This window comes from Thalassophryne amazonica, unplaced genomic scaffold (assembly GCF_902500255.1).
Source record: "Thalassophryne amazonica unplaced genomic scaffold, fThaAma1.1, whole genome shotgun sequence".
Lineage (NCBI taxonomy): Eukaryota > Metazoa > Chordata > Actinopteri > Batrachoidiformes > Batrachoididae > Thalassophryne > Thalassophryne amazonica.
The window spans coordinates 114,778-123,448 of record NW_022986310.1 but is presented as its reverse complement, the minus strand read 5'-3'; the positions used below and the strand labels follow the sequence as shown (position 1 = coordinate 123,448).

At 41.7% G+C, this 8,671-nt stretch overlaps 2 long non-coding RNA genes across 2 annotated transcripts; both read left to right on the top strand.

Moving 5' to 3' along the window:
* The first annotated feature begins 2,310 nt into the window (after positions 1-2,310).
* Positions 2,311-7,476, top strand: LOC117506038. The gene is made up of 3 exons (XR_004559348.1): positions 2,311-2,371; positions 3,284-3,714; positions 7,417-7,476. It is a non-coding gene; the product is annotated as an uncharacterized LOC117506038 (long non-coding RNA).
* Positions 7,477-7,531: 55 nt separating this feature from the next.
* LOC117506039 lies at positions 7,532-7,811 on the top strand. The gene is made up of 2 exons (XR_004559349.1): positions 7,532-7,593; positions 7,672-7,811. It is a non-coding gene; the product is annotated as an uncharacterized LOC117506039 (long non-coding RNA).
* The last annotated feature ends 860 nt before the right edge of the window (positions 7,812-8,671 follow it).

Below are 8,671 nucleotides of genomic sequence, written 5' to 3'. Positions count from 1 at the left end.
TGTCTCAGAGTGATGCTGAAAAACTAATTCATGCATTTATTTCCTCTAGGCTGGACTATTGTAATTCATTATTATCAGTTTGTCCTAAAAGTTCCCTAAAAAGCCTTCAGTTAATTCAAAATGCTGCAGCTAGAGTACTGACGGGGACTAGAAGGAGAGAGCATATCTCACCCATATTGGCCTCTCTTCATTGGCTTCCTGTTAATTCTAGAATAGAATTTAAAATTCTTCTTCTTACTTATAAGGTTTTGAATAATCGGGTCCCATCTTATCTTAGGGACCTCGTAGTACCATATCACCCCAATAGAGCGCTTCGCTCTCAGACTGCAGGCTTACTTGTAGTTCCTAGGGTTTGTAAGAGTAGAATGGGAGGCAGAGCCTTCAGCTTTCAGGCTCCTCTCCTGTGGAACCAGCTCCCAATTCAGATCAGGGAGACAGACACCCTCTCCACTTTTAAGATTAGGCTTAAAACTTTCCTTTTTGCTAAAGCTTATAGTTAGGGCTGGATCAGGTGACCCTGAACCATCCCTTAGTTATGCTGCTATAGACGTAGACTGCTGGGGGGTTCCCATGATGCACTGCTTCTTTCTCTTTTTGCTCTGTATGCACCACTCTGCATTTAATCATTAGTGACCGATCTCTGCTCCCCTCCACAGCATGTCTTTTTCCTGGTTCTCTCCCTCAGCCCCAACCAGTCCCAGCAGAAGACTGCCCCTCCCTGAGCCTGGTTCTGCTGGAGGTTTCTTCCTGTTAAAAGGGAGTTTTTCCTTCCCACTGTAGCCAAGTGCTTGCTCACAGGGGGTCGTTCTGACCGTTGGGGTTTTACATAATTATCATATGGCCTTGCCTTACAATATAAAGCGCCTTGGGGCAAATGTGTTGTTGTGATTTGGCGCTATATAAAAAAATTGATTGATTGATTGAACTTCAATATTTTTTCCACAGAGAAAAACGCTGCTCGGACAAAGGCTTTGCCTCCATTATATTAACTGTTGACTGAACTTATTTAACATAATATTCTAACATCGTCTAAACAGACCACATGGTGGGTAGTTAGCTTAGCACTTAGCCAATAATACCAAATAATTTAAAACATTCCCACTCGGCAAGAATCACTAAGAACACAACGGAACATCCATCCCCGATAAAACAGAAAACCCTCTGCAAATAAGTAACTCACCCTCTTCACGAAGGAATTCTACTTTAAAAGCAGCGTTGTTGGAGCCAAAAATAACTGGTCCTAACGCAACCGAAGCTAACAGCGCATTGGGGCTGTCCAAATCGATGCCTGACCTAAATAACAACTAATACAACTAAAAGGAATTTACAACACAATGGATTTGCACTGATCTAAAAAATGACCCAGGTGACTTGGCAAAAAAGCTGAAATCCCCCCAAAAAGAGTGGCTCCTCCATAGCATCAGTGGATCCACCAAAAAGAGGAGAAAAGTTTTCCCAGTAAGTGGGAAAACTTGCAAACTTAACAGTTCTCAAATACATATTTTCCTCACTGTATATGGCTTATAAAATGTTAGTTTCTGGTATCTGAATTCCTCTCGGTAACTCTTACTAAGTCGGTTTGTGATGGAATAGTTGGAAATTTAGTCCAGTTGGTGCCGTCATGGTGGAATTGTAACGGAGGCTACAGTATGCTTCTTCACTGATATTCTGCAAGATGATGATGTTTGAGTCATAAATACATACCAATACTAACAACTGTATTTAAAAAAATTATGAGTGACAAGAATGGACAAGATTAGGAATGAACATATCAGAGGGACAGCTCAGGTGGGACGTTTGGAGACAAAGTCAGAGGCGAGATTGAGATGGTTTGGACATGTGCAGAGGAGAGACCCAGGGTATATAGGGAGAAGGATGCTGAGGATGGAGCCACCAGGCAGGAGGAGAAGAAGGAGGACAAAGAGGAGGTTTATGGATGTGCTGAGGGAGGACATGCAGGTAGTTGGTGTGACAGAGGAAGATACAGAGGACAGGGTGAGATGGCAACGATTGATCTGCTGTGGCGACCCCTAACGGGAACAGCTGAAAGACAGAAGAAAAAAATTGCATAACAAGTTTGTTCAGTTGAGTAGCACTGCGTTTATTTACAACTTTATGTACAGAGATGCAGGGATGAAAAATCGCTGCTTTTGGGGGGATTTTAGCTTCTTTTTTTTTTTTTTTGCCAGTCGCCTGGATCATTTTTTAGATCATTGTGTTGTAAATTCCCTTTAGTTGTATTAGTTGTTATTTAGGTCAGGCATCGATTTGGACAGCCCCAATGCGCTGTTAGCTTCGGTCGCGTTAGGACCAGTTTTTATTTTTGACTCCAACAACGCTGCTTTTAAAGTAGAATTCCTTCGTGAACAGGGTGAGTTACTTATTTGCAGAGGGTTTTCTGTTTTATCACGGATGGATTTTGCGTGGTGTTGATATTGATTCCTGCCGAGTGGGGATGTTTTAAGTTATTTGGCATTATTGGCTAAGGGCTAAGCTAACTAGCCGCTATGTGGTTTGTTTTGATATTATTTTAAATAAGTTCAGCCAACAGTTATTAGTGTTTCTCTGGTGTTACTGTAATATAATGGAGGCAAATCCTTTGACCGAGCAGCATTTTTCTCTATGGAAAAATATTGAAGTTGTTTGTTTGACATATTGCAAAAAATTGAAGATTCAATTGGGCAATATTATTTTAATAATTTTCTTCAGGGGTTAATAATTTCATTAAAAAAGTGATGTTTACACACTAAAAGATATTTATTCTCCTGACTTCTGCGGCACTGACAACTATAGCTGGGTATCAATTCAAATTTCAAAAATCGATTTGATTCTTAAGGCTCAGAATTGATTATTTCAATTTGATCTGATATCGATTTGGGTTAGTGTTTTAAAATTGTTTTGGAGCTGTTATCTAATTATCTAGTTATGCAACATTAATACTAGTATATTGACATTTGACAGCAAATTAATGAAGCATTGGTAGTTAGTAATGATGGCTATAAGACTGATGGCACGGACCAATCCCCTGCCCAGAATGATGGAGTAATATTTTTATTTTACAAACAGGCTGAATGGCAGCCAGAAGTACCTGACACAGGTACATTTCGACAGGCTTCCATGTTTTGGCCTGATGCCTTGTTTCTTTTGGGTTTAAAGTAAGGCTGTAACAAAGATTAAAAAAAAAAACAAACTATGGCTTTACTTCACAAAATGTGGACCTCAAAATGCAGGCAACAGTGTTTCAGAGTTATAAATTTTAAGATTTTCTCGGTCTCCACTACAGTGCTGGTTGTGCGGTACGCTGCAGGAGAACTTCTCCCACGGCCACGCAGACTGACTGGCGGTTCAGTCAGTCGTTTCCACCAGCACTTGCTGCATGGCTGAAAGTCAGTCCACACCACAGAACCTTCGCACTCTCTCCCACAGAAAAGGCAGGTTATGAGGAATGAACGCAAAAAAAAAAAAAACACCATTGTGTGAATTAAATGGCAGACTTTTCTTTTTTCTTGCCAGCAACAGACAAGAGTCCAGGTCATCATGATTGACACCTTTAAATAGCTTTGACAGAGGTTGATGACTAAATTGTGGACCTGCTTCGAAATCAGAACCACCTGGTCCACAATCAATGTAGAGAAATGATCATTTTCACACCCACGAAAACACCGCAACGGACCAACTGCAGTGACATTTTTCAGCAACGCTGTTCCAACGCTGGTATGAAATGCATATATACACTCAACAAAAATATAAACGCAACACTTTTGGTTTTGCTCCCATTTTGTATGAGATGAACTCAAAGATCTAAAACTTTTTCCACATACACAATATCACCATTTCCCTCAAATATTGTCCACAAACCAGTCTAAATCTGTGATAGTGAGCACTTCTCCTTTGCTGAGATAATCCATCCCACCTCACAGGTGTGCCATATCAAGATGCTGATTAGACACCATGATTAGTGCACAGGTGTGCCTTAGACTGCCCACAATAAAAGGCCACTCTGAAAGGTGCAGTTTTATCACACAGCACAATGCCACAGATGTCGCAAGATTTGAGGGAGCGTGCAATTGACATGCTGACAGCAAGAATGTCAACCAGAGCTGTTGCTCGTGTATTGAATGTTAATTTCTCTACCATAAGCCGTCTCCAAAGGCGTTTCAGAGAATCTGGCAGTACATCCAACCAGCCTCACAACCGCAGACCACGTGTAACCACACCAGCCCAGGACCTCCACATCCAGCATGTTCACCTCCAAGATCATCTGAGACTAGCCACTCGGACAGCTGCTGAAACAATTGGTTTGCATAACCAAAGAATTTCTGCACAAATTGTCAGAAACCGTCTCAGGGAAGCTCATCTGCATGCTCGTCGTCCTCATCGGGGTCTCGACCTGACTCCAGTTCGTCGTCGTAACCGACTTGAGTGGGCAAATGCTCACATTCACTGGCGTTTGGCACGTTGGAGAGGTGTTCTCTTCACGGATGAATCCCGGTTCACACTGTTCAGGGCAGATGGCAGACAGCGTGTGTGGCATTGTGTGGGTGAGCGGTTTTCTGATGTCAATGTTGTGGATCGAGTGGCCCATGGTGGCGGTGGGGTTATGGTATGGGCAGGCGTCTGTTATGGACGAAGAACACAGGTGCATTTTGTTGATGGCATTTTGAATGCACAGAGATACCGTGACGAGATCCTGAGGCCCATTGTTGTGCCATACATCCAAGAACATCACCTCATGTTGCAGCAGGATAATGCACGGCCCCATGTTGCAAGGATCTGTACACAATTCTTGGAAGCTGAAAATGTCCCAGTTCTCGCATGGCCGGCATACTCACCGGACATGTCACCCATTGAGCATGTTTGGGATGCTCTGGACCGGCGTATACGACAGCGTGTACCAGTTCCTGCCAATATCCAGCAACTTCGCACAGCCATTGAAGAGGAGTGGACCAACATTCCACAGGCCACAATTGACAACCTGATCAACTCTATGCGAAGGAGATGTGTTGCACTGCATGAGACAAATGGTGGTCACACCAGATACTGACTGGTATCCCCCCCCAATAAAACAAAACTGCACCTTTCAGAGTGGCCTTTTATTGTGGGCAGTCTAAGGCACACCTGTGCACTAATCATGGTGTCTAATCAGCATCCTGATATGGCACACCTGTGAGGTGGGATGGATTATCTCAGCAAAGGAGAAGTGCTCACTATCACAGATTTAGACTGGTTTGTGAACAATATTTGAGGGAAATGGTGATATTGTGTATGTGGAAAAGGTTTTAGATCTTTGAGTTCATCTCATACAAAATGGGAGCAAAACCAAAAGTGTTGCGTTTATATTTTTGTTGAGTGTGTGTGTGTGTGTGTGTGTGTGTGTGTGTGTGTGTGTGTGTGTGTGTGTGTGTGTGTGTGTGTATGTAATGGAACTTTGGATGTATGAATCGATCTGTGGGATTTAAAATCGATAAAAAAAAAAAAATAAAAAAAAAATGGGAATTGATCTTTTCAGCCCAACACTACTGACAGCATATTAAATTGCAATTACAAACACTTTTCCCCACTTACCTGTTACACTGAGGCTTGTAAACAGTTTGTAGTTTCGAAAAAGTTCCAATGAAAACTATTAACTTTTCATTGTGAAAATGAGTGAAGCTCCCTCCCCCTGCTCTCGCCGAGCAAACGGCATTTTGGAAACACGAACCCTTTACCATACACAAACCGTACATTTCTGCATCTACGCGATACAGAAGTAACTGGATTATAATGAAAGATTCTGATGGCAGTTTTTTTTCCTTTCAGCTCAGAGTGGAGAGCGACGCTTCACTTAATGCGGTCCGGCGTGACCAGCGCAAAACAAATGCAGCAAAGGCGGTAACCAGTTAACGCCATTTGTATGCGTTTCCTGCCTTTTAATTAGTACACAAACGGAATATATTAATTAATTTTTCCGAACTACTTTGTTGATGGAAGCCGTAATGCGGCTCGCTCAGTGTATTCTGACGCCAGCCTTTCACTGGTGTCTGACAGGACGACCGCCGCAGTGACAGCAGTAACCAGGTAACAGTGTTCTCCCATGGTGCACCTCGGTTTCTCCCATCATGCTTCTTGTGTGCTTCCTGTTTTAACTTCCTGTTTGCGGTCATGGCGGAAACTGAGTCGGATGGACTACGACTCTGACGTCACGCCCGTCTGTTAACATCCTTGCGCTGCTCAGTATTAATAAGCACCATGTGTTTACGATTTGGAACGAAAATCACAGTTTTTTTATTTGTGTTTCTGTCTTGCAGAAACCATTAATTCATCCAAACTATTAATTCAGACCATTCAGTGGTTTATGGATGTTTCATTCCAACTCCTGTGCTCCCTGCATGTTAAACTGAGCCATTCAAGTTCATCTGTTAGGCAACAAATCTGCATATAAAGGCTCTGAACTGTTCCTGTGTGTCCATGTCTGCTCTCTGACCAGAGTTCTGTGGTGGATAAAGTAGATCAGCAAATTAACAATTATCAACATATCACATTCACAACACCACTGAGGAAAAAAATGAGGGGCTATATATGTATAATGTGTTGGCAATCTGACATCGTATGGTGTTCATCCACTTTTCAAAGACGTAAAGACAAGACCAGAGGTGACCAAACCGATCGTATATGTAAAAATAACAGGTCTAAAAATTTAGAAGTAGATTGAAGTATATTTATGTAGTACAGTTAAAAGTCAAGTGGTAGTTCATTACTTTACAGGTATGATTAGTTTTTGTTACTTAATGTTGAAAAGATATATTTGTTAGTTCTTGTGAGAAAAATGCGAGACCAGTGATTTTGAAGAAGGAAAGATGTTTCTTTTTGCTCACCAAAATGGGAGCTGCACTCACTGTAATTTATTTATCTGGAATAGCACCAGATTGCATCTTAGAGCTTCTACAATTCAAACTTTTTCTGGGGGGTGGACATGTCCCCGAGTAATTTTTTGTTTCAGCTTTTTTCATTTTTCACTACTTTCATCCCTGGACATGGTGACTATAAAATCAAACTTTCTACATCTCTTTGCTTTGCCACAAAATGGGTACAACATCTCATTGTCTTCATTTCTTTTCCTGATCACTTACCGTGTAAGTTCAGAACATTTCGTTTTATTTTAACACTGTCTTGGTTTGATTTAAGCAAACATCTTATGGACATTAATATCATCTCTCTCTCTGTGTCGCTAATCAGCTGGTTGCAGCAGGTACGTAAGGAAAATGTGGATGTCAGGTGATCTCTGGGATCAGGGTTGGAGTCTCCTTCTTGAGGATTTCAATGTTGTCTCACCTGTGATTGGGCAGCAGAACAGCAGCAGATGATTAAATCAGCCTGTTTTTAGTCTTTCCTCCACTTGGTTGTTGACTCTGTTTTTTTTTTGGGTTTTTTTTTAAGTCTTTCTACAAACATGTCTGGAGTCCAACAGCTGAGGGACATGTTGAAACTAAAGCGAACACCTGCTGAAGGAATGATCACAGACCAGGAATAAGAAATGTCATTTAAAAGAAGAGAACAAAAGAAGTAAAGGGCTGGATGCTGTTTTTAATCCTCTAAATCTCTCCTACAGAACAGGTTTGTTCACTCTGCCTTGTTTGTGTTACTGATACTTGATAGCATGTTGTTGTAACAGTCAAATATTTTCCTCATCAGGTATTCCACCAGGGATTCTGTCAATACTTACACAACAGGATGAGAAGGATTTTGATGAAAGATGCATGTAAAATTTCTCCATATTCTGTAAAATCTCTGGATAATTTATTCCTAAAGGAAAGTGACATCACCACCCTCAATTTTTCGTCTTCCTTTGTCCAAGATCAGTAACCTGTTGTACACTAGTAAGAGCAGCGCTGGTTATGAGCAGACAAAGAATAATTATCTTTGCCCCCAGAATTTATTCATCACTACAATATTAATTCAGTGGGCAGCCAGAGTGCTGCACTTGGGGACCAACTCCAGATGTAGATGCAGCTTTGGTCAGGGACAGAGAAAGGAGCAGACCCTAAATAACCCTAAAGTATTTCTTCATATAAATACGAGGGCTGTCAATAAAGTATAGGTCCTTTTTATTTTTTTCAAAAACTACCTCAACAAAAATATAAACGCAACACTTTTGGTTTTGCTCCCATTTTGTATGAGATGAACTCAAAGATCTAAAACTTTTTCCACATACACAATATCACCATTTCTCTCAAATATTGTTCACAAACCAGTCGAAATCTGTGATAGTGAGCACTTCTCCTTTGCTGAGATAATCCATCCCACCTCACAGGTGTGCCATACCAAGATGCTGATTAGACACCATGATTAGTGCACAGGTGTGCCTTAGACTGTCCACAATAAAAGGCCACTCTGAAAGGTGCAGTTTTATCACACAGCACAATGCCACAGATGTCGCAAGATTTGAGGGAGCGTGCAATTGGCATGCTGACAGCAGGAATGTCAACCAGAGCTGTTGCTCATGTATTGAATGTTCATGTCTCTACCATAAGCCGTCTCCAAAGTCGTTTCAGAGAATTTGGCAGTACATCCAACCAGCCTCACAACCGCAGACCACGTGTAACCACACCAGCCCAGGACCTCCACATCCAGCATGTTCACCTCCAAGATCGTCTGAGACCAGCCACTCGGACAGCTGCTGGAACAATTGGTT